Raw genomic sequence first — 25,711 nt, forward strand, 5'->3', positions numbered from 1 at the left:
TATATGTACTCCATTCACTGGATTGTTTATATCATGTTGTCAAACAGCCATAGGCTATGTTCACACTACGTAAGTTTCGTAATAATCACGGCCGTTGTGCCGATTTGCAACATTGGCCGTAATTAATATGAAACTTACGTAATGCTGCCGTCTATGGAATCCCGTCCGGAGTGTATACACATAGGGGGACATTTAATAAGTTTGGCGGTTTCTGCGCCAGGCTTAGAAATGTCACCACAGCTCCGACAGTACGCAGGTGCTAAGAGCTGGCGGAGGTTTTCTGATCATTTTTTACCCCCCCCCCCCCCCAACCCCCCTGGTGCATCGCGCGGAAAATGGCCAGATGCGAATATTTATTCACAAAACGGCCTTTTGCGAATAAATTTATTTGCATCTGGCCACTTTCCGCAAAAAAATACAACTTTTTGGCTTGATAAATGTCCCTCATAGTATACACTCCGGCCGGGATCGCTAGCGGCGTAGCAAAAAACTGACATGCCAGTTTTCTGTGGCCACTATTCATCGAATAGAGGCCGCAGAGAATCTGTCAGTTCACACAATGGAGTGTGCGGCTCCAGCTGCACGCTCCATTGTGAGCAGTGGGGAATCCGGATGCGAGTGCACACAGATGCGCCTGCATCCGAATTCAGCAGAAATAAAGATCATCCGGATGATCTTCAGTAACACCCACCGTTCTGGAATCTGTCCGGGTCACAGAACAGCTGGTGTTTCACTAAATGTGAACATTGCCATATACTGAACTGGTCCAAGTCTGACCTTTGTAGTTATCAGGAGGGACGCACAGTGTCGGATTGGGGTACCTTGGACCCAATAGGGAATTTGATTCTAGGGGCCTACCCCACATACACCAGTTATAACCAGCACCAAATCTTTCACATTACTATAGTGACTTTGTACAGACTGTGTATGTGACCAGCGATGCTAGCTCACCACTAGTACCATGCCAAGGATCCTAAAGTGACACTGTCACCCCTTTTTGCATTATGACTTCTCTACACAGGTGTAACGGGTAAATTTAGCAGTTTTCATACCTTATTTTATATCATGGTGCTTGGTTAAGTAAAAGGTGATCTTCTATCAACTGCAGATTGTGCTAAGTGTGCGGGGCTTCACTGCAACAGCGCCACTTAGCCCTGCCCACAGCGTCACTGTTGGCCCCGGCCCTTGATGATGTCATCAGCACATAGGTCCCGCCCCCTAAGGAAAAGATTCAACATGCCCAAGCCTTCTCTTTCTTCTGGTAGAGGGCGAAATACTTATCATTCAATCATCCAACTTTTCTCTAAGTATGTATTACTGAGCTGAACGCTCAAGGGGAAATGCCTCACTGGTTGTGGATTTCCCTACATCCCGATTGGATAATAGGACAATTCCTTTGACATCCATCTTATACCAGAATTGAGGAACAAATTATTCACTAAATGAAATGTAGACAGAACGTGGGGTATCTGGAGCATGCTAGTAGTAATAGTTAATATTATAACAATGATGGTAAAGTTCTCTCCTCAATCTGTGATCCAGTCTCCGAGATGTTTAGAGTACCTTAAATTCTTGCATTGCTCTTTAAGCCTCTCAAGTTACGGGATCTCCTGCGGGTATAGTCTGCCTTAATATTGTAATTGAGATTTGGCTTGTCACATGCTAAGAATATTTCCCTGACAGAACATACAGACAGGAATCTCTAGTTCTGCCACCGAATGGTAAAAGTAACGTGGAGGAATGTGACTAAATGCTGACATGAAGTTCCTAGGCCTCATTCACACGTTCAGGACCATATATTATGTCTGCGGTCGTTGTCTGCTATCCACAAAAAATTTGTCCGTAGTGCAGTCGCAATCCGTATTTTTTGGATCCCATAGACTTCTATTGGCTAATTGTTCTGCAATTATGGTCCACACTAGGACATGTCCTATTTTTTTTTGTAATGGTCCTTTTAGACGGAACGATAATCGTTCAAATTTGCACGATAACGCATTTGAGTGATAATCGTTCCGTATAAACACAGCGAACGATCAAGCGACGAGTGAGAAATCGTTCATTTTGATCTTTCAACAAGTTCTCAAATCATCGTTGATCATTCGCAAAAAATTTGCAGATCGTTCCGTGTAAACATTCTTTCAACGATTTCACCTATGTGTGAGATAGGCTTAAGCGATTGCAAAACAATTTTTCCGTACAATGTATCGTTCCGTCTAAACGCTGATCGTTATAAAAAACACATTCAAAATCGTTAATCGTGAGATTGGGCGAATTATCACTCCGTCTAAAAGGACCATTACGGATTGTGGATCTGTAAAAGTAAGGATAGTGAGAATAGCCCGATAGAAATTCATGGATTCTAAATTTACGTAAGGTGTGAATAAGGCCTTACTCAACCATAAGGGTGCAACTTAAAGAGAATGAAAGCAATGGGTATGCTTGGTCCCCCAGAAATATACAGTTGTGTAGGTACCCCTATACCTTATAATAAAGTCGGCTTATCCGACTTTATAGTGGCCTCCCAATAGAGAGTGATTGTAGCTAAACTGCTATTCCACACAAATTAAGGACAGGGGTGGTGCTATTTTTACAAGATAGCTGTGTTTTTTTTTTTAATATTGTATAACCCCTTTAACTCAGTTGAGACACTGTAAACTTTTGGTTATCAGGGTCATAGCTAGGATTCTTCCAGCTGGGAGAATGGAACGCTGCAAGACTGTAAGTATGGGGGAGGGCTCTTGTGGCTGCAGGTGCCATGCTGCCTTTCGGGCCACAAGAGACACTGACAGGGAGCACTGCCAGTAGGTGCTGTGAGCCATAGCTACCATGGAGGCAGACCATGTTTCGCCAGTGGAGCCTTCTGCATGGGCCCCATAGCAGTTGTGTGGTCTGCTTCCATGGTAACTACTCCACTGGTGGCTATGGTAATATATATATATATATATATATATATATATATATATATATAGGTAGAGGCACAGATCATATTTTGAAAGTATCCATCTGGCAGTGTTAATGTGGTAACAGTCTTTATCCCATGAGCCAAGGGTGTAATGCACACAGTCTCTTTACTTGCAATCCCTGATTTAGGACACAGCACTCTGCTGTCAAGGACTGCACCAGTGCTACTCACTTGGATGTCAATGATGGTGCTCTTCTGCACCAGGTGTCCTCTGGACTAGCTGTCTCTAGCAGTGTAGCCATCGCTACTGCTGCTTTTGCTGTCACTGTTGGGAATTGCTCTACTCCCTCCATGGCCAGCAGACCTAGTCATGGCTGCCCATAGTAGCTTGTTACACAGGCCAGGAATGCTCTCTTGTTACTTTCCACTTTCTTCATGCTGTCTACTCCAGTTCGCACACTCCATCTATACACCAATGTGTGAAACCCCTTGTTTTATTACAAATAGAGATGAGCGAACCTGGAGCATGCTCGAGTCCATCCGAACTCGAATGTTCCGCATTTGATTAGCGGTGGCTGCTGAACTTGGATAAAGCCCTAAGGCTATGTGGAAATCATGGATATAGTCATTGGCTGTATCCATGTTTTCCAGACAACCTTAGAGCTTTATCCAAGTTCAGCAGCCACCACTAATCAAATGCCGAACGCTCGGGTTCGGATGGACTCGAACCCGAACCCGGTTCACTCATCTCTAGTAGAAAATGATCAGTCCCACGGAGATGTTACATAGTCTGCTAATCGCCCATTTCATCCTTCTTACTATATATCAAGTCTCTGTTTGGACTGTTTGAAGTAAATCTCAAATGATGCCCCCCCCCTGCCCCACACACACATTGACTCAGAATGCCCTGTAAACAAGACAAGCCCTTTAAATGTCTGCACGCTGCAATAAATACTAAGGTATAGAGCATTCTTTTGTGTCTGCTGACATAAGTCTGCCCCAGGCTCATGCTTTCATTGGAAGTAGTCCATTTTTACATACTTTGTACATTGCTGTAGGATTGCGCTGTATAAATGCCATTGTACCAGCAAGATAGGGCTGAATGCAGTGGGCACAATGAGGGCATGGGGGGGGGGGGGGTTCTTTAACATTAGTAATAACACATTTGGCAAGGTAACATGGGGGTCAGAACTGGTAATTCAGACAGATGATCCTGTAAAAAATACCACAAAATCCTGTTTGTAGTTCCACAAGAAGGAGCATGCTGGTATTGCTGACATTGCTGGATATTGTATTGACTTCAGCGTCCCTATGAACCAGTTTCTCATAAGGGATCAGTGATGCAAATATTCTGGGACACCTTAAATGGCCACTGTCACTTTAAAAAGTTTTGATATGTTGTAGGAACATGTCAAAAGTTCTGATCGCTCAGTTTCTGGGTGTTCAGACCTCGGGCGATCGCTAGAACGAGTTAGGAAAATGCTTGCTAAGCACATTCTCTCCATATGACACGTGACTGAGACGGACACTTGAGTTAATGGAACTGTCTCCGCCGTGCTCCAATAGGGTCTGACTCTGGCCATTCAAAACATGTCTCTAAGATATGTCAAAAGTTTTTTTTTTTTAAGTGACAGGCTTTAATATTGCAAATAGTATACTATCCATATAAATGCGTTGGACACATTCTTTGTGGTCACTTCCTTAGGAAATCCTCAGTTCCAAGCCACATACCAAAGTTATGTTACTGTCCCTTTAAGGGGAATGAATATTGGGTATGTGTGCATACTTTCTCTTTGTGGGATTAGAACGATGAGCTGAGTTAAAGGGGTTGTCCGGCGAAAAAAAATTATTCACAGAATAACACACATTACAAAGTTATACAACTTTGTAATGTATGTTATGTCTGTGAATGGCCCCCTTCCCCGTGTCCCACCACCCCCACCCGTGTACCCGGAAGTGTGGTGCGCTATACATTACCTGTCGCGTGCCGACCACGGTCTCCGATCGTCAGCAGTGACGTCTTCTTCGGGAGCTTGGCGGATCTTCCCGAGTGCCGGCCGCCCTCTGCAGCGTCATCCGAAGCTCAGCCGCGATTGGCTGAGCATAACTGTGCTCAGCCAATCGCGGCTGAGCAGCTGATGACGTGGCCGCGTCATCAGCCGCTCAGCCGCGATTGGCTGAGCACAGTTATGCTCAGCCAATCGCGGCTGAGCTTCGGATGACGCTGCAGAGGGTGGCCGGCACTCGGGAAGATCCGACAAACTCCCGAAGAAGACGTCACTGCTGACGATCGGAGACCGTGGACGACACGACATGCGGTGAGTATAATGCACCACACTTCCGGGTCTAGCGTGGGTGGGGGGAAACACGGGGAAGGGGGCCATTCACAGACATAACATACATTACAAAGTTGTATAACTTTGTAATGTGTGTTATTCTGTGAATAATTTTTTTTCGCCGGATAACCCCTTTAAGCCTCGGCAATGGGCCGCATCCTTTTCTTCTTAATGTATGAGGAGCGTTGTGGATCACGTGGGTCCCTATCACATCTTATATGCTGTTGCTTAGACAAGGAACGTATACCTGCACATATGTTAAGTGTATTGAGTACGGTATGTTTGTAATACTAGGTTGAATTTCAGAGCATAGTCACATATTTAACTTTTTTTTTTTATCACATTTTTTAATGTCGGTCATAGACGCAGATTACCGATGTCGCAGCGACATCGGGTAGCTATTGGCCAATGCGTGTGAGCATGGTTTCATCTCCATGCAATGCCTGTAGCACCCGCAACATGCACCCATCCCCCTCTCGTCTGGGGAAGTATCGGGCAGAAAGAAGAAGAGGACATTTCCTGGTCTCCAGATAACCACTTAGGGCTATGTTCCCACCCAGTATTTTTACTGAGTATTTTGATTAGTATTTAGCAACCAAAATCAGGAGTGGATCGAAAACACAGAAAGGCTATGTTCGCACACTGTTGACATTGAGTGAATGGTCGCCATTTAATGGCAAATAATTGCTGTTACTTTAAAACAATAGTCGTTGTTTTGAAATAATGGCTGTTATTTGCCGTATCAGTAAGGGCTAATGCACACGTCCGTAGAATTCCAATAGTACGCGGATGGTGTTCTGCAGACTGGACCTTTGGAGCTCCCAGCACGTAGGGAGCTCCGATACTTTTTAAAAGTTTGCACTAGTGTACTGACACAGCCGCTTGGCTGTGTCAGTACATTAGCGTGAACTTTCCAAAGATGTACGGACGGAATTCTACAGACGTGAGGGTTAGCCTTAAAACAAATGTACCACCAATACATTGCTTTTTTGTTTATTACATGAATATACCGCTGCTGGTGTGGGGATGCCGATGCCACAGCCCTTTTTTTTAAATGCCACCCAGTTCCCGTTCACAGCACCAGTCTATGATGCGGCTCCAATATTATAAACTGTTATAGCTTGTAGCTTAAAGGGAACCGGCCAAGTTTGATATATATTTTAGTAGAAAAAGATTCAGTATAACGTGTATTCTTCTCTTTTACGGTACATTCACACATACTGGATCCGCAGCGGATTTCTCGCTCAAATTCGCAGCGAGACCTGCTGCGGATCCTGTACTGTGAAGCTGACTGGGTCCCATACACTCAGCGGACCCACTGCGTTTATGGGCTCAGGCCCCTTTAACCCCCCCATGCCACCGGCTGTCCGCAGCCCTGGCTCCTTTAACCCCCCCAGCCGCAGCCCCGAGCATACATTACCTGCTCGGCGCTGTGGCTGTGTGTGACGGGGAGTCGGGATCGTCGCACACAGCCACGGCGCCGAGCAGGTAATGTATGCTCGGGGCCGGGGCTGCGGGCAGGCGGCTGGGGGGTTAAAGGGGCTGCGGGCGGGTTAAAGGGGCCGGGTTCCATACACGCAGTGGATCCGCTGCATGTATGGGACCCATTTAGCTTTACAGTACAGGATCCGCAGCGGGTCTCGCTGCAAATTCTCAGCGAGAATTCTGCTGCGGATAGGGCATGTGTGAACGTACCCTTAATTGAGAAGTCCTCCCGTTTTGAAACCTCTCCCTGTGCCCCTGGTGAGCCGCGGAATAGACCTCTGGACCCTCACTGGAAGGTCCTGGCTGATGGACTGGCAGCTTAGCCAATCATTGAATAGAGCGGTGTCCTGTCCCAGTTACTGACTGGCTGAGCGGCACGTCCATTAGCCGGGTCATGATGTGTGCAGTAATGGAGATCCCGGCGGGGATCCCAAGGCTGGTCCTGCCGCTCACCACAGCCATGGGAGAGTTAAAAGAAACCTGTCACCCCCGTTGCCGGGGTGACAGGCTCCTGACCCCCCGCTAGAGCTCCTTATACTTACCTGATAGCGCCGGGTCCCGCTTCTTGATTCGGTCCAGTGACAGAGATTTCAGCGCCCAAAGCCGAAGCGTCGGACTCACCAGTCATTCTCTATGAGAGTTGGACTCATCTCAGGAGCTTGCGCCGGGCTTCGGGCGCTGAAATCTCCGTCACCGGACCAAATGAAGAAGCGGGACACGGCGCGATCTGGTAAGTATAAGGTGCTATAGCAGGGGGTCAGGAGCCTGTCCCCCGGCACTGGGGGTGACAGGTCTTCTTTAAGTTCATACTTATCAAATTCCCCCTTGCCCCTGTATTTTCAAAACGACGACTTCTCCTTTAAAGAAGCATGTATACATACCATAGATGGTTGGTTTCCCACTGCGTGGTTTCATTACGGTGCTATTGTGCCATTCAGGTTCTGATGTCACATTTCTTCTGACCCCTCTCCTTTCTCCACGGCTTTTAGAGGCCGGAAGTCAGGGTCTTCAATGCATTTCTATGAGAGCGCTGAAATGAATCAGCACCGCAGGAAACTGATCATCAATGGTAAGTATACCAGCCTAGCAGATGGAGCAATAAAAAAATGGAGTGCTTCCTAATCTTTCTGAGCTTAGGAGTCCAGTGGGCGGTCCTAATCAGAGACTAACAGATATCTTTGTGTGCTGACTTGCCCAGAGAAGGCTGCCAAATGTTAGTAGGACCTCCCACTGGGCTTCTAAGCACAGGATAATGTAATTGTGTAATTGCTCCAGAACATGATGCCTATAAATCAGGTAATATGATCAACGGAATAGGTTCCCTTTATGCTGCGTTTACACAGAGCGATAATTCGCCCAATCGTATAATTAACGTTTTCGAAGTAACGATTTTTTTTTTATAATGATCAGCATTTAGACGGAACGATATATCGTACGGAAAAATCGTTTTACGATCGTTCTGCGATCGCTTAAGCCTATCTCGCACATAGGTTAAATCGGTGAACGACTGTTTACACGGAACGATCGGCGAATTTTTTGTGAACGACCAACGACGATTTGAGAACATGTTCAAAGATCAAAACGAACGATTTCTCGCTCGTTGTTCGATCGTTCGCTGCGTTTACACGTACGATTATAGTTCGAATTCAATCGTTATCGTACACGATAATCGTTCCGTGTAAACGCAGCATTAGTTTGACCTTTTTATACTTGTTAATCAGCAGAACATTTCACCTCCCCTGGCTGTGTTCCACATTATACACAGATGTACAGCTGATCAAACACTACTAGTGACACCTTCAATGTGAAAAGTAAATGGTTGTACACATGTGAGGAGGCTCTTACTACAATGGTGTAAAGTCGGGATGTTTGCAGTCTGCAGCCATTCAAGTTTATTCTCACCTTTAACAATGGAAACTGCTTGAAAGAAAAAGTAACTTTCAGGCAAGGTTCTCACATCAGCACAGCAGTCTCTGACCTAATGGAGCATAGAGACCAATGCTTTATTAATTAACCCCTTCCTCTCCTAGAAAATTTAGGTTTTTTTTTTGTTTATGATTTATCTTCATCGCTGTCTGTTTGTTGTTGGAAATTGTAAAATAAATAAATAAATAATAATAATAATATTTTTTTTTTTTTCCTGACCTCACCATATGGTTATAAAATGTTCTTTATCTTATTCTAGGTGTCAGCAGGATTTCAAATATACCACAATGATATACCTATTGTTTCAATTCTTTAAAAAAAATAAATAAATAAAAAAAGACTATGTTTCCACAATGTTTTTTTTTCTTTTTTTCCCTCAAAATAGTGTGGACATGGCGATATGGTAAATATTAATTTTTTTGGGAGTGTGGTTGTTTTATTAAAAAAAATAAAAAAAAATAAAACTATAAAACAGGAATGATGCAAGTTTTTATTAGTGGGTTATACTTTTAAAAAGTTTTTTTTTTTTTTTAAATTAACTAACAGACTGATTTTGCCCTGTGTAATATAGCCAGTGATCAGCAGATGAAGAAACAAGTGATCATCTTTATTATGGTGCATTTACACAGGCAGATTTATCTGGCACATTTTGGAAGCCAAAACCAGGAATGGATTTGAAAAGAGGAGAAATCTCAGTCTTTTCTTTATGACCCGTTCCCTGTTTATGGTCTGTTCCTGGCTTTGGCTTAAAAAAATCTGTCAGATAAATCTGCCTGTGTAAACGCACCAATAGACTGATCACTCAGTTCTGTCTAATTGACTTGTTTGGCCTTTTGTTAACACTGTTTTGTCCCACTAGCTTTTACAGTTCATAATTCTATAGTATTGCATTGAACTTTGTACCAGGCAGTAGTAGTTACCGTATTTTTCGCTTTATAGGACGCACCTTTTGATAAGACGCACCCCTGATTTTAGGGGAGAAAAATAGAAAAAAAAAATATTTTGCTCATTGTCACAGTTTGGAGATAGCATATAGTGCCCACATAGTAGCCAATCCCCCATAAAGTGCCCCACATAGTAGCCAGTGCCCCCCATAGTAGCCAATCCCCCCATAGTAGCCAGTGCCCCTCATAATAGCCAATCCCCCCATAGTAGCCAGTGACCCCCATAGTAGCCAGTGACCCCCATAGTAGACAGTGACCCCCATAGTAGCCAGTGCCCCCATAGTAGCCAGTGACCCCCTTAGTACCCTGTGCCCCCCATAGCAGCCATTTCCCCCCCTAAAACAACAAACCAGTAACTCACCTGTCCGGCGGCCCCAGCAGCTCCTGTCTCCCGTCGGCCGCGCACACTTCCGACATCCTCCGGGCACAGGCAGCGGGGTACAGAGACGCTGCCTGTGCCGGAAGTGTCCTGCAACCTCTATCATGAATGATAGAGGCTGCAGAACACATCCAGGACACAGGCAGTCTCTGTACCCCGCTGCCTGTGCCCGGAGGATGTCGGAAGTGCGCACGGCCGACGGGAGACAGGAGCTGCTGGGGCCGCCAGACAGGTGAGTTCCGGGACCACCTCCGCCCGCTCGCTCAGCTGACAGCCGATCAGGAGCCCAGGAAAGTGCTGCTCATTGCACTTTCCCGGGCTTCTGATCAGCTCAGCTGAGCGGCGATGGAAGGGCAGGCTGGGCGGGCGGAGGGGATCGCTCAGAGCCGCTCACTATGCATATGCATAGTGAGCGGCAATACAGGGGGCGGGCGGGACGGCTTCCATGCGGTGCTCTGCACTGCTTGGGAGCCGTCTTCGCTTTATAAGACGCACTTAGATTTTCCTCCCACTTTGGGAGGAAAAAAAGTGCGTCTTATAAAGCGAAAAATACGGTAATCATGTCAGGCACCGACTGGGGCATCTAGATACTTAAAGTGTGACTGTCGTTAAAATGTTTATTGCAGAAATCAATAGTACAGGCGATTTTAAGAAACTTTGTAATCGGGTTTATTAGCCGAAAATGCATTTCTATCATGAAAAAGCAGTTTGAAGCTCTCCCCCCTGTCTTCAAGGTTTTCCTATTGAGAGAGAAAGTAAAGGCAGCAAAAACAGGACAACAAAGAGTTAATTTACATTCACATCATCGGCTCTCTCCTCTGACAGTCAGCACTGACCTCTCTGACCTCTAATTAGGGCTCTGAATAGCTCCCCCGCTGAGCAATCCTTTGTTCTCGGCTCTCAGCTGCCCGCTAATCTCACTCCTTCCCCCTCCCCCCTCCCCTCTTCATAGACCAGACAGGATCCGAATGATGAAAGAGATGAAAAAACTGTAGAGATTTTCTGATTCTGAGGAGTGGACAGCAGAAAGGAGAGGAGGGGGGACCTGGGAAAGGCTTTTTACATGCAGATAAGGGCAGATTTGGCTAATAAACCCAATTACAAAGTTTCTCAAAATTGCCTGGACTATTGATTTCTGCAAAAATTTTTTTTACGACAGTGACACTTTAACCCCTTAAGGACCGGGCCTGAAATGGCCTTAAAGGGGTAGGGCGGCGGTAAAGAATTATTCACAGACTAACACACATTACAAAGTTATACAACTTTGTAATGTATGTTATGTCTGTGAATGGCCCCCTTCCCCGTGTCCCACCCCCCCCACCCGTTTACCCGGAAGTGTGGTGCGCTATACTCACCTGTCACGTGCCGACACCCTTCTTCGATCTTCAGCGAGTGACGTCTTCTTCAGGCGGCCGGAGAACAGCTCCGACTGTCCCGAATGCCGTCCGCCCTCTGCAGCGTCATCCGATGCTCAGCCGCGATTGGCTGAGCATAACTGTGCTCAGCCAATCGCGGCTGAGCAGCTGATGACGCGGCCGGGTCATCAGCCACTCAGCCGCGATTGGCTGCGCATAACTGTGCTCAGCCAATCGCTGCTGAGCACAGTTGTGAAGTGGCGGAGGGGGGACGGGCGGCAGCGACTCGTCCGTCCGTCCGAAGATGACGTTTGGCACAAGATGGCGGACGGCCCTCGACACGGATCAGGTAATGTATAATGCACCAACACTTCCGGGTACACGGGTGGGGGTGGTGGGACACGGGGAACGGGGCGATTCACAGACATAACATACATTACAAAGTTGTATAACTATTGTATGAATATGACCTGTGTCAATTTATTCATTAATAACTTCGGGATGCTTTTACCTATCCGGCTGATTCTGAGACTGTTTTCTCGTGACATATTGTACTTTACATTTCTTGTAAATTGGAGTCGATACTCATAACGAATCTTTATGAAAAAAAACAAAATAACTTGAAAAATTGTGAAAAAATGCATTTTTCCAACTTTAAAACTTTTCTGCTTATACAGAAAATGGTTATGCCACATAAATTATATATTAAATAGCATTAGCAACATGTCTACTTTATGTTGGCGGCATTTATTAAACTATATTTAATTTTTTTTAGACAATAGAAAGCGTAAAACATTAGCAGCAAATTTCCAAATTTTCTGTAAAATTTCAAAATCAGATATTTTTAGGGACCTGTTCAGGTTTAAAGTGTATTTGAGGGGCCTGTATGTTAGAAAGCCCCACAAAGCACCCCATTTCAGAAACTGCACCCCCCACACTCTGCAAAAGCACATCCAGAAAGTGTTTTAACCCTTTAGGGGAGTCACAGAAATAAAAGCTAAGTGTGTAAGAAATTAGAAAATTTAAATTTTCTGTGCAGAGATTTTATTGTAATCCAATATTTTTAATAATTATAAACCTATTAGCACAGAAATGCATCCCAATATTTATTGCCCCGTTTCTGCAGTTTATAGAAATACTCCATATGTGGCCCTATTGCGCTATTTGACGCAACCACAAGCCTCAGATATAAGGGAGCGCCTAGTGAATTTCAATGGCTCCGTTACATTTGGTCATTTTTGAACGTACCACTTCAGGTTGGCAGAGGCTCTGGGGTGCCAAAACCTAAAACACCCCTAAAGGGACACTATTTAGAAAACTACACAACTCAAGGAATGTAACAAGGGGTGCGGGGACATTTGGACCCCACAGGTGCTTCACAGATTTTATGAACAATATGGCGTGAAAAAAGACAAAAGTATTTTTTACACTAAAACGTTGTTCTAGCCTTCAATTTTTCATTTTCACAAAGGGATAAAAGGAAAAAAAAACACAAAACGTGTAGTGCAGAAGGAGCGCCAATTGGCTTTTGGAAGCTGGATTTCACTGGAATGGATTTCAAGGGCCACGTCGCATTTACAGAGCCCTCGTGCTGCCAAAACACTGGAAACCCCCCACAAGTGACCCCATTCTGGAAACTACACCCCTCAAGGAACCTAACAAGGGGTGCAGTGAGGATATGGACCCCACTGGTGACGGGCACAAATGTGGAAAAATGTGACGTGAAAGTGAAAATTTTCATTTTTTCACTTTCATGGCACAAATGTGCCAGTCATCAAGGGGTCCATATCCTCACTGCACCCCTTGTTAAATTCCTTAAGGGGTGTAGTTTCCAGAATGGGGTCACTTGTGGGGGGTTTCCAGTGTTTTGGCAGCACGACGGCTTTGTAAATGCGACATGACGTGATCATCCGTTCTAGCCAAATCCAACCTCCAAAATCCAAATGGCGCTCCTTCCCTTGAGGCGCTTGCCCTGCACCCATATGGCGCTTTATGTCCACATGTAGGGTATTTACGGACTCGGGGGAAATTGCTCTACACATTTTGTGTTTTTTTTTTCTCTTTTAACCCCTTGTGAAAATGATAAATTCATGGCTAGACCAACATTATAGTGTAAAAAATGTAATATTTCATTTTCACGCCACATTGTTCCACATTTGTGCCCGTCACCAGTGGGGTCCATATGCTCACTACACCCCTTGTTACATTCCCTGAGGGGTGTAGTTTCCATAATGGGGTCACTTGTGGGGGGTTTCAACTGTCTTGGCAACACAGGGGCCTTTTAAATGCAACATGGCCCCTCGAAATCCATTCCAGCGAAATCCAGCCTCAAAAAAACAAATGGCGCTCCTTCCCTTTGGAGGCTTACCCTGCAACCGCATGGCGCTTTATGTCCACATGAGGGGTATTTCCGTACTCAGGGGAAATTGCTCTACACATTTTGTGTTTTTTTATCTTTTAACCCCTTGTGAAAATGAAAAAATCAAGACAAGATCAATGATTTAGAGTAAAAATTAAAAAAAAAATTACACTAAATGTTGGTCTAGCCTTGATTTTTTTTCATTTCCACAAGGGGTTAAAAAAGAAAATAAACGCAAAACGTGTAGGGTAATTTCCCCTGAGTACGAAAATACCCCACATGTGGACATAATGTGCCATATGGGCACAGGGCAAGTCACCAAAGGGACAGAGCGCCATTTAGAGGCTGGAATGGAGGATTGAGGCCATGTCGCAATTACAAAGCTCCTGTGCTGCCAGGACAGTAGAAACCCCCCACAAGTGACCCCATTCTGGAAATTACACCCCATAGGGAATCTAACAAGGGGTGCAGTAAGCATATGGACCCCACTGGTAACAGGCAAATATGTAGAATATGTGGTGTGAAAATAAAAAATACAATTTTTTTCATTTTCACGTCCCAAATGTGGCCGTCACCAGGGGGCCATATCCCCGCTGCCCCCCTTGTTAGATTCCTTCCCGACTCCATAATGGCGATCAGAATAATCCCTGGATCAACGTGACCCCTGAAATAGGAATAAGGGAAGGAATTTAGATAATGTAGAACTCCAATGACGTTTAGTACGCCTTGAAGCGATCCAGTATGCAGAGGCCGGGGTGATCAGGACAGGTGTCACACTGGAAAATGGCGTCCTTCCTGATCCCCCTGTTACGCCACACTCTGCACTTCTTCTGGGGGTCTCCTATTTTCCAGTGTGGGGGACGTCGCCTGGAAAATGTTGCACGGGGGAGATACGGGGTCCTTCATATCCAGAAGCGCTGGGTCCGCTCCATGGCTGCTAAATATTAGGGACCTATTGCTGCTTCTGATATTTTCGGATTGTGCCGCAAGCTACAGTAGCTCGGGCAGCGAGGGACCGGAAGAGGGGGTGCTGGTATAAGAATTATCCCCGTACAGGTGGTAACCTTTCCAGCAGTGGGAAGATCAGTTCCCGAATGATCTCCCCACTAACTCCGAGGATGGGAGAACGTGTTCATTCTTTGGATGGACGATGGAATCCGCCCGTGCATAGAATGGAGTCTATGACATGGGCGGAGATGCGCGCCTGCATCAGTCCGCCGGCGGGTGCCAGCTGTGGAATGCACAAAGGGTTATCCTTCGCCATTCCGCAGTGTGCACGTACCCTATATCTGTAAGTGTACCCTGAGGTACTCTCACAGAGTTTGGAGAATTTCACGCCATACCGTGATCTCTTATTGGGACGGTACTGGCGGAAAAGACGCTAAGCTACCCCCAGATACGTCATTGGATGATGAGGATGAGGATGGAGGGAAAAAGGATCCCCCCATTCATCCTCACTGGCTGTTTCGGTGTCAGAGGCAATAATAGCATATGCGTCCGCCACCGAAAACACCCTGGGGGCCATCTTTATACGGGGACTAGTATATGGGGTATGTAAATGTGTACTGGTGTAGTGTAAAACTTTATTTCGTGTAGTGTAATGTAGTGTTTTTTGAGTTTTTTATTTAACAGTAAGAAAAAAAGCCTACGCCAACAAAGGAGTTGCTGATAAATGCCGCACTTATGTGCGGCACTTATCAGCAGAAAGTGGCGGTAGGATATAGGGGGGAAAAAAAGCACCTACGCCAAAAAGGAGGAGTTGCTGATCAGCGGGGCACTTTCGTACGATGCTGATCAGCACTCAGCGGCGGTAGGGTGCGGAAAATGAAAAAAAAAACAACTGTCTTCAACCCTATAGTTACTGATAAGTGTATTATATACATTTATCAGCCACTAGGGGGCAGTAGAAGGCAAAAAACCGAAGACAAACGACGGGAGCCGGAAAAAGCCGAACACAGCCGCCCGGAAGAAGACACTGTGGGACCCGGAAGACACCGATCCGGAAGTCGGGATCAGGTGAGTATGGGCTAATACCTGCTCTGAACACCTCAGCTACATAGCTGAGGTGATCAGAGCAGGTATTTTTACACTTTTTAGACTAATATTGCCGTGATCGGCCGGCCGGTCCCGACCAGCCGATCACAGCGATTGGGATGTGGCACCGTGACCACCATTACTTTTAACAGTAATGGCGGTCGGTGCTGTCTCGGACAGCACCGACCGCCATTGCTTACCGGGTCATCGGGTTACCAATGACCCGAAAAGCTGTAGATTACTGTTATTGGCTGATCCGAACTGATCAGCCAATAGCAGTGATCGTCGGCACGGGGGGGGGTGTTAACCACTCCCGTGCCGACAGGGATAGATGGCCTGCTATGTATTATAGCAGGCTATCTCCTCCGATCAGGACCCGGCCGCGGCGCCCCATTAAAGGGCCGGCGTACCCGTACGTCATGGGTCCTTAAGTGACAGGGATCCATGAGGTGCCGGTACATCATGGGTCCTTAAGAGGTTAAGGCCCTATTACACGGAGGCATTATTTGCCAAACCAGGCAGCTATCTCTCTGTGTAATAAAGAGCGATCTGCTGAGGACTGAGAAAACTCACAGAGTTCCGGAGCTCCCGGCATCATTATGAATGGTGATGCTGGGAAATCCGAAATCTATTCCTTAAAACACTATCCATATATACAGACCATGCGAGTGCCCCCTAATGAGGCCTGTGATCAGCACCTGCTCATTCATCAGCTGACATGTCTAAAACTCATGGGCTGCACTACCTGAATAATGGAATGATCATTCACGCAGCCTTGCCTACACAATTCCCAAGATGTATATATGTTGCAGTGAAATGATAGAATCAAGGATTTCATAAAAATCCTGGGAAATGATGGAATGACCGTGTTGTTCCATCATTTCCCTAGGGAATTGATCAAATCACTGATCCCTTTTCCGGGAAATGATGGAATGAACTCTATCATTTCCCCCTGCGACATAGAATTCGCTTACTGTAGTGTCTCTCTGCTCCCCCAGCCTGTCCGCTCTGCTCCACGTTCCGCTAGTTTCCCCTGCTACACGCCTCCTGCTCCCCCAGCCGGTCCGCTCCGCTACCGTCTGTCCCCGCCACCATATGCCTGCCGGGAGTTGTGCTGCTCTGCTCCCTGTCCGCCTCTGGTCCCGTCTGCCCCGCGACATGCCTCCTGCTCCCCTGGAACGTCCGCTGTGCTCCACCTTCCACACCACCGCCATATGTCTGCCGGGGAGGTGTGCGGCTCTGCTCCCGCCGCCATATGCCTGCCGGGGAGGTGTGCAGCTCTGCTCCCCCCTCCGCCGCCATGCTTGCTGGGAGTTCCTTTCTGCCCCCGCCTCCATATGCCTGCCAAGGAGGTGTGCCGCTCTGCTCCCCCAATCCGCCTCTGCCGCCAAACATAGAGCCGGGCGACTCCTCGATCGTTCACTCCGTCATTTCCCTGAAAGGGAACAGGGTTCATTCCATTATTTCACGGGATTTTATCAAATCCCTGGATTCTATCATTTCACTGCAACATATACACCAGTTAGACCACTGCTTTTAGTGGTGGTTGGTAAGGGTGCTTTAACACAGTGAGATTTATCTGACAGATTTTTGAAGCCAAAGCCAGGAACAGACTATAAACAGACAACAGGTCACAAAGAAAAGACTGAGATTTCTCCTCTTTTCGAACCCATTCCTGACTTTGGCTTAATAAATCTGTAAAATCTGTGTAAAGGCACCATAACCTAGACAATGATTTGTAGAATCCTCAGTACTTTATTTTGCTCATGGATCTCTCTCTATAGCTCCATCCCCTAATCACATTCTCATCCATCCTATGTATCCAGAGCTCTATGTGGCCTCCCATGTATCCAGTACATACAGCTCTATGGAGCCTCCTATATATCCAGTACATACAGCTCTATGGAGCCTCCTATATATCCAGTACATACAGCTCTATGGAGCCTCCTATATATCCAGTACATACAGCTCTATGGAGCCTCCTATATATCCAGTACATACAGCTCTATGGAGCCTCCTATATATCCAGTACATACAGCTCTATGGAGCCTCCTATATTCCATCCTATGTATCCAGTACATGAAGCTCTATGGAGCCTTCTATATTCCATCCTATGTATCCAGTACATGAAGCTCTATGGAGCCTCCTATATATCCAGTACATACAGCTCTATGGAGCCTCCTATATATCCAGTACATACAGCTCTATGGAGCCTCCTATATATCAAGTACATACAGCTCTATGGAGCCTCCTATATATCCAGTACATACAGCTCTATTGAGCCTCCTATATATATCCAGTACATACAGCTCTGTGGAGCCTCCTATATATCCAGTACATACAGCTCTATGGAGCCTCCTATATATCCAGTACATACAGCTCTATGGAGCCTCCTATATATCCAGTACATACAGCTCTGTGGAGCCTCCTATATATATTCAGTACATACAGCTCTATGGAGCCTCCTATATATCCAGTACATACAGCTCTATGGAGCCTCCTATATATCCAGTACATACAGCTCTATGGAGCCTCCTATATATCCAGTACATACAGCTCTATGGAGCCTCCTATATATCCAGTACATACAGCTCTGTGGAGCCTCCTATATATCCAGTACATACAGCTCTATGGAGCCTCCTATATATCCAGTACATACAGCTCTATGGAGCCTCCTATATATCCAGTACATACAGCTCTATGGAGCCTCCTATATATCCAGTACATACAGCTCTATGGAGCCTCCTATATTCCATCCTATGTATCCAGTACATGAAGCTCTATGGAGCCTCCTATATATCCAGTACATACAGCTCTATGGAGCCTCCTATATATCCAGTACATACAGCTCTATGGAGCCTCCTATATATCCAGTACATACAGCTCTATGGAGCCTCCTATATTCCATCCTATGTATCCAGTACATGAAGCTCTATGGAGCCTCCTATATATCCAGTACATACAGCTCTATGGAGCCTCCTATATATCCAGTACATACAGCTCTATGGAGCCTCCTATATATCCAGTACATACAGCTCTATGGAGCCTCCTATATATCCAGTACATACAGCTCTATGGAGCCTCCTATATTCCCTCCGGTACACTGAGCTCTATGGAGCCTCCTATGTATCCGGTACATACAGCTCTATGGAGCCTCCTATCAGGCCTGTATTTAGAGTTCATGCTGCCCTAGGCACTTTGCACGCAGAGGCGCCCCCCCCCCCCCCGCCGTTACTGTACATGCATGGTATATACCCTGGCACTTGGGTGCCGCTCTGCTTGATGCCCGCTGTTCTCATCAAACAGACGTGATGGAGGAAGGAAGGAGGCCGGGGGACTGGTTCTGTCCAGTGTTGGACTGGGGTACCTGGAGCCACCAATATACAACCAGTGAGACACGACATGCTGACCCCGCTCCTTTCCTGAATTCATCTGTATCTGTGACAAATTTCAGAACACCCTCCATTTATACAGCTCTTAGGGTATGCTGGGAGTTGTAGTCTCTGAGAGGACAACCCTGTAATAAATCACTGTGTGCAGAGGCTCCTGTGGCTGCAATCTGTGGGTGACATCAGCCCTGAAGGTCCAGTAATACATCTGTCTACAGCGGCAGTTATCATAGGATTGTACTACTGTACTACAACTCCCAGCATATCCTGAGGGCTGCAGACTGTCAGTACATGCTGGGAGTTGTAGTGCCTGCAGCTGTAGTAGTTGGGTCCTATACACTGAATGCTTTGTGGCATATAAGAATAAAGAGATCTGTGGGGGCTCAGTGCAGGGAAGTGACCCCAGAACATCACTAATAGGGGATAGAACAAAACATCTCCCCCTATATCTTATTAGTGATGTTCTGGGGTCACGTCCCTGCACTGAGCCCCCACAGATCTATGTATTCTGATCTCCCACAACGCCTCCAGGACCCAACTACAACAGCTGCAGGCACTACAACTCCCAGAACAGTGTGCAGCCCTCAGGATATGCTGGGAGTTGTAGTGCCTGCAGCTGTTGTAGTTGGGTCCTAGGTGCATCATACACTGGATGCTTTGTGGCATATAAGTATACATAGATCTGTGGGGGCTCAGTGCAGGGAAGTGACCCCAGAACATCACTAATAGGGGACAGAACAAAAACATCTCCCCCTATCCCCTATTAGTGATGTTCTGGGGTCACTTCCCTGCACTGAGCCCCCACAGATCTATGTATTCTTATATGCTACAAAGCATACAGTGTATAGGACCCAACTACAACAGCTGCAGGCACTACAACTCCCAGCATATCCTGAGGGCTGCACACTGTTCTGGGAGTTGTAGTGCCTGCAGCTGTTGTAGTTGGGTCCTGGAGGCGTTGTGGGAGATCAGAATACATAGATCTGTGGGGGCTCAGTGCAGGGAAGTGACCCCAGAACATCACTAATAGGGATAGGGGGAGATGTTTTTGTTCTATCCCCTATTAGTGATGTTCTGGGGTCACTTCCCTGCACTGAGCCCCCACAGATCTATGTATTCTTATATGCCACAAAGAATACAGTGTATAATGCACCTAGGACCCAACTACAACAGCTGTAGGCACTACAACTCACAGCAAGTACTGACAGTCTGGAGCCCTCAGGATATGCTGGGAGTTGTAGTGCCTGCAGCTCTTGTAGTTGGGTCCTAGTTTAAAAGTTTGCACTAGTGTACTGTAGTGTCCGCGGGGCTGTGTCAGTACACTACCGCAAACAATACACTGACCCATTTAGACCCCAATGGTACACAGGCTCTGTACACTATAGAAGTGATTACAGTGCAGTTACTAATGACTCACAGGTGACGTCTTCTCCGATTGCCGTCGCTAACTTTTTGCTTTCTTCTCCATCTGGCGCAGCATCATGAAGACTTCTCCGACCACAACTTGTCTGCAGGGGCAGCTGGGGGTGACTGGGGAAGGGAGGCAGCTGGGGGGGGCTGGGAAAGGGAGGCAGCTGGGGGGGGCTGGGAAAGGGAGGCAGCTGGGGCGACAGGGGGACTGGGGAAGGGAGGCAGCTAGGGGTGACAGGGCAAGGGAGGCAGCTGGTGGGGGACTGAGGAAGGGAGGCAACTGGGGGTGACTGGGGAAGGGAGGCAGCTGGGGGAAAGGGAGAGCAGCTGGGGGAAAGGGAGAGCAGCTGGGGGAAAGGGAGAGCAGCTGGGGGAAAGGGAGAGCAGCTGGGGGAAAGGGAGAGCAGCTGGGGGGCAGGGGAGAAGCTGGGGCTCAGGGGGAGAGGCTGGGGGTCAGGGGGAGAGGCTGGGGGTCAGGGGGAGCGGTAGGGGGGCAGGGAAGAAGCTGGGGTTCAGGGGGGGCTGGGGCTCAGTGGGAGAGGCTGGGGGTCAGGGGGAGCGGTAGGGGGGCAGGGAAGAAGCTGGGATTCAGGGGGAGAGGCTGGGGGTCAGAGGGAGAAGCTGTGGGTCAGGGGGATGGGCTGGGAGGCTGGGGAGCAGCTGAGAGGCTGAGGGGCAGGTGAGAGGCTGGGGGGGCAGGGGAGAGGCTGAGGATGCAGGGGGGCCAGGGGGGCGGGCAGACGCTGTGGGGCTGGGGGGAGACGGGGCGGCCGGGAGCAGGCTGGTGGGTAGGCTGGTTCCCTCCCCCCATGCAGCGCCGAGGTCCGAGGTCCGGGGTGCAGGGCTGGTGTTGAGCTTCCGGCACACACAGTCTGACAGAGGCCGGAAGCTCCCAGCTGCAGCCCCGCGTTCCTGGATCTTCTCTCCTGCTAGGCGATGACGTCACATCACGTGAGCGCCGCCGAGCAGGAGAGAAGATCCGGGACCGCGGGGCTGCAGCTGGGAGCTTCCGGCCTCTGTCAGACTGTGTGTGCCGGAAGCTCACCCCCTGCATCGCACCCCGGACCTCGGCGCTGCATGGGGGGAGGGAACCAGCCTACCCACCAGCCTGCTCCCGGCCGCTCCGTCACACCTTCCCCCCCCCCCGGCGCGGACTAGGCACCCGTGGGCCGGTGCCTACGGACGTTTTTTTTTTTTTTTTTTTTAATAATAAAAAAAGTGTTCCCTGCGGGTGCCGCCCCCCCCAGGGCGCCGCCCTAGGCACCGGACCACGGGTGCCTAGTGACAAATACGGCCCTGCCTCCTATATATCCAGTACATACAGCTCTATGGAGCCTCCTATATATCCAGTACATACAGCTCTATGGAGCCTCCTATATATCCAGTACATAGAGCTCTATGGAGCCTCCTATATTCCATCCTATGTATCCAGTACATACAGCTCTATGGAGCCTCCTATATATCCGGTACATACAGCTCTATGGAGCCTCCTATATATCCGGTACACTGAGCTCTGTGTAGTTTCCTATATTCCCTCCGGTAGTCCGTACAGTCCGGCGGTGACTCGGTTAAGGGGGCGGCAGCGGGTGCACGTAGCGGCGGACGTGTGGCGGCCCCTCCCCGGCCTCTCCCTGCCGCCCTCCCCCTCCTCTCCCTCCTCCTCCTCCCGTGCTGGGATCTGAATGTGATCGGGGGGACCGGCCGCATCCAGCGCTCAGAAGGCCGGTGGGAGTGTGAGCAGCGGCGGCGGCCCGGGACAGGTGAGCCGGGGGTGGGGGCGCTACGTGCCGGCTATAGGAGCGGCCTCCTGCCCGGAGCCGTGTGCGGCCTGTGCTGCGGGCGGAGGAGGAGGGCACGGCGCCGCTCTCATCTCCTGCTCCGGGGATGGTGTAACCTCTGCGGGGGGAGGAGGCGGCGGCCGGGCTGAGATTGAGCTGCGCGGCTGGGAGCCATGTGTGATGTCCGGTGCCCTCCCCTCCGTGCTGCCCGCACAGGCCTCCTGCCAGGGGGATGGCACCGATCTGCCCGTACTGCCAGGGGGCACCCAGCCGGGGAGGGCACCGATCTGTCCGTACTGCCAGGGGGAGCCCAGCCGGGGAGGGCACCGATCTGCCCGTACTGCCAGGGGGAGCCCAGCCGGGGAGGGCACCGATCTGCCCGTACTGCCAGGGGGAGCCCAGCCGGGGAGGGCACCGATCTGCCCGTACTGCCAGGGGGAGCCCAGCCGGGGAGGGCACCGATCTGCCCGTACTGCCAGGGGGAGCCCAGCCGGGGAGGGCACCGATCTGCCTGTACTGCCAGGGGGAGCCCAGCCGGGGAGGGCACCGATCTGCCTGTACTGCCAGGGGGAGCCCAGCCGGGGAGGGCACCGATCTGCCCGTACTGCCAGGGGGAGCCCAGCCGGGGATGGCACCGATCTGCCAGGGGGAGCCGGGGATGGCACCGATCTGCCCGTACTGCCAGGGGGAGGCCAGCCGGGGAGGGCACCGATCTGCCCGTACTGCCAGGGGGAGCCCAGCCGGGGAGGGCACCGTTCTGCCTGTACTGCCAGGGGGAGCCCAGCCGGGGTGGGCACCGATCTACCCGTACTGCCAGGGGGAGCCCAGCCGGGGAGGGCACCGATCTGCCTGTACTGCCAGGGGGAGCCCAGCCGGGGAGGGCACCGATCTGCCTGTACTGCCAGGGGGAGCCCAGCCGGGGAGGGCACCGATCTGCCTGTACTGCCAGGGGGAGCCCAGCCGGGGTGGGCACCGATCTACCCGTACTGCCAGGGGGAGCCCAGCCGGGGAGGGCACCGATCTGCCCGTACTGCCAGGGGGAGCCCAGCCGGGGAGGGCACCGATCTGCCTGTACTGCCAGGGGGAGCCCAGCCGGGGAGGGCACCGATCTGCCTGTACTGCCAGGGGGAGCCCAGCCGGGGAGGGCACCGATCTATCCGTACTGCCAGGGGGAGCCCAGCCGGGGAGGGCACCGATCTGCCCGTACTGCCAGGGGGAGCCCAGCCGGGGAGGGCACCGATCTGCCCATACTGCCAGGGGGAGCCCAGCCGGGGAGGGCACCGATCTGCCTGTACTGCCAGGGGGAGCCCAGCCGGGGAGGGCACCGATCTATCCGTACTGCCAGGGGGAGCCCAGCCGGGGAGGGCACCGATCTGCCCGTACTGCCAGGGGGAGCCCAGCCGGGGAGGGCACCGATCTACCCTTACTGCCAGGGGGAGCCCAGCCGGGGTGGGCACCGATCTGCCCGTACTGCCAGGGGGAGCCCAGCCGGGGAGGGCGCCGATCTACCCGTACTGCCAGGGGGAGCCCAGCCGGGGAGGGCACCGATCTGCCCGTACTGCCAGGGGGAGCCCAGCCGGGGAGGGCACCGATCTACCCGTACTGCCAGGGGGAGCCCAGCCGGGGAGGGCACCGATCTGCCTGTACTGCCAGGGGGAGCCCAGCCGGGGAGGGCACCGATCTGCCTGTACTGCCAGGGGGAGCCCAGCCGGGGAGGGCACCGATCTGCCCGTACTGCCAGAGGGAGCACTGATTACTCTAGGGATGGCATCCATCTCTCCATACTGCCAGGCTAAGCACTGATTACCCTGGGGATGGCACCCAGCACTCCACCATTGCCGGGATGAGCACTGATTACCCTGGGAATGGCACCCATCTATTCATACTGCCAGGGGGAGCCCAGCCAGGGATGGCACTGATCTGCCCATACTGCCAGGGGGAGCCCAGCCGGGGAGGGCACCGATCTGCCCGTACTGCCAGGGGGAGCCCAGCCAGGGAGGGCACCGATCTGCCCGTACTGCCAGGGGGAGCCCAGCTGAGGAGGGCACTGATCTGCCCGTACTGCCAGGGGGAGCCCAGCCAGGGAGGGCACCGATCTGCCCGTACTGCCAGGGGGAGCACTGATTACTCTAGGGATGGCACCCATCTCTCCATACTGCCAGGCTAAGCACTGATTACCCTGGGGATGGCACCCAGCACTCCACCATTGCCAGGATGAGCACTGATTACCCTGGGAATGGCACCCATCTATTCATACTGCCAGGGGGAGCCCAGCCAGGGATGGCACCGATCTGCCCATACTGCCAGGGGGAGCCCAGCCGCGGATGGCACCGATCTGCCCATACTGCCAGGGGGAGCCCAGATGGTGATGGCACCGATCTCTTTCATACCACCAGCCCGGGATGGCACCCAGTTCTCCATACTGCCAGGCTGAGCAGTTATTTATCTGGGGCCCCCAGCACTCCCCACTGCCAGGCTAAGCAGTGATTTATCTGGGGATGGCACCCAGTTCTCTAGACTACCAGGCTGGGCAGTGATTTATCTGGGATGGCACTTAGCACTACTGCCAGGCTGAGCACTGATTACTCTGGGGATGGCACCCATTTCTCCATACTGCCAGGCTGAGCACTGATTTACCCTGGGGATGGCACCCAGCACTCCCCACTGCCAGGCTAAGCAGTGATTTATCTGGGGATGGCACCCAGTTCTCCAGACTACCAAGCTGGGCAGTGATTTATCTGGGATGGCACTTAGCACTACTGCCAGGCTGAGCACTGATTACTCTGGGGATGGCACCCATTTCTCCATACTGCCAGGCTGAGCACTGATTTACCCTGGGGATGGCACCCAGCACTCCCCACTGCCAGGCTAAGCAGTGATTTATCTGGGGATGGCACCCAGTTCTCCAGACTACCAAGCTGGGCAGTGATTTATCTGGGGTTGGCACCCAGCACTCCCCACTGCCAGGCTAAGCAGTGATTTATCTGGGGTTGGCACCCAGTTCTCCAGACTACCAAGCTGGGCAGTGATTTATCTGGGGTTGGCACCCAGCACTCCCCACTGCCAGGCTAAGCAGTGATTTATCTGGGGTTGGCACCCAGTTCTCCAGACTACCAAGCTGGGCAGTGATTTATCTGGGGTTGGCACCCAGCACTCCCCACTGCCAGGCTGAGCAGTAATTACCCAGGCGGTGTCGCCCAGTGCTCCAGACTGAGCTGTGAGTATCCTGGGGATGGCACCTAGCACTGCTTACTGCCAATCTGAGCACTGATTTACCTGGGGTTGGCACCCAGTGCTCCCTACTGTGAGGCTAAGCACTGATCATTCTGGGGTTGGCACCCAGCTCTCCCTACTGCCAGGCTAAGCAGTGATTTACCTGCAGGAGCCTGGGAAAGCTGGGTGACAGCCGCTTGT

At 50.2% G+C, this 25,711-nt stretch overlaps 2 protein-coding genes across 7 annotated transcripts in view; one reads left to right on the forward strand and one right to left on the reverse strand.

Annotated features, from left to right (window-relative positions):
• TBPL2 (TATA-box binding protein like 2) overlaps positions 1-25,711 on the reverse strand; it is a 41,603-nt gene that overhangs the window by 12,609 nt on the left and 3,283 nt on the right. The window lies entirely within an intron of this gene.
• The window catches only part of KTN1 (kinectin 1), an 84,090-nt gene continuing 80,548 nt past the window's right edge, over positions 22,170-25,711 (forward strand). For all 6 annotated transcript variants that reach the window (XM_069950380.1, XM_069950383.1, XM_069950382.1 and 3 more), the window contains exon 1: positions 22,170-22,279. The gene's annotated coding sequence lies outside the window, so the exon portion shown is untranslated. The remainder of the gene's footprint in view (positions 22,280-25,711) is intronic.

This window comes from Dendropsophus ebraccatus, chromosome 13 (assembly GCF_027789765.1).
Source record: "Dendropsophus ebraccatus isolate aDenEbr1 chromosome 13, aDenEbr1.pat, whole genome shotgun sequence".
Taxonomy (NCBI): domain Eukaryota; kingdom Metazoa; phylum Chordata; class Amphibia; order Anura; family Hylidae; genus Dendropsophus; species Dendropsophus ebraccatus.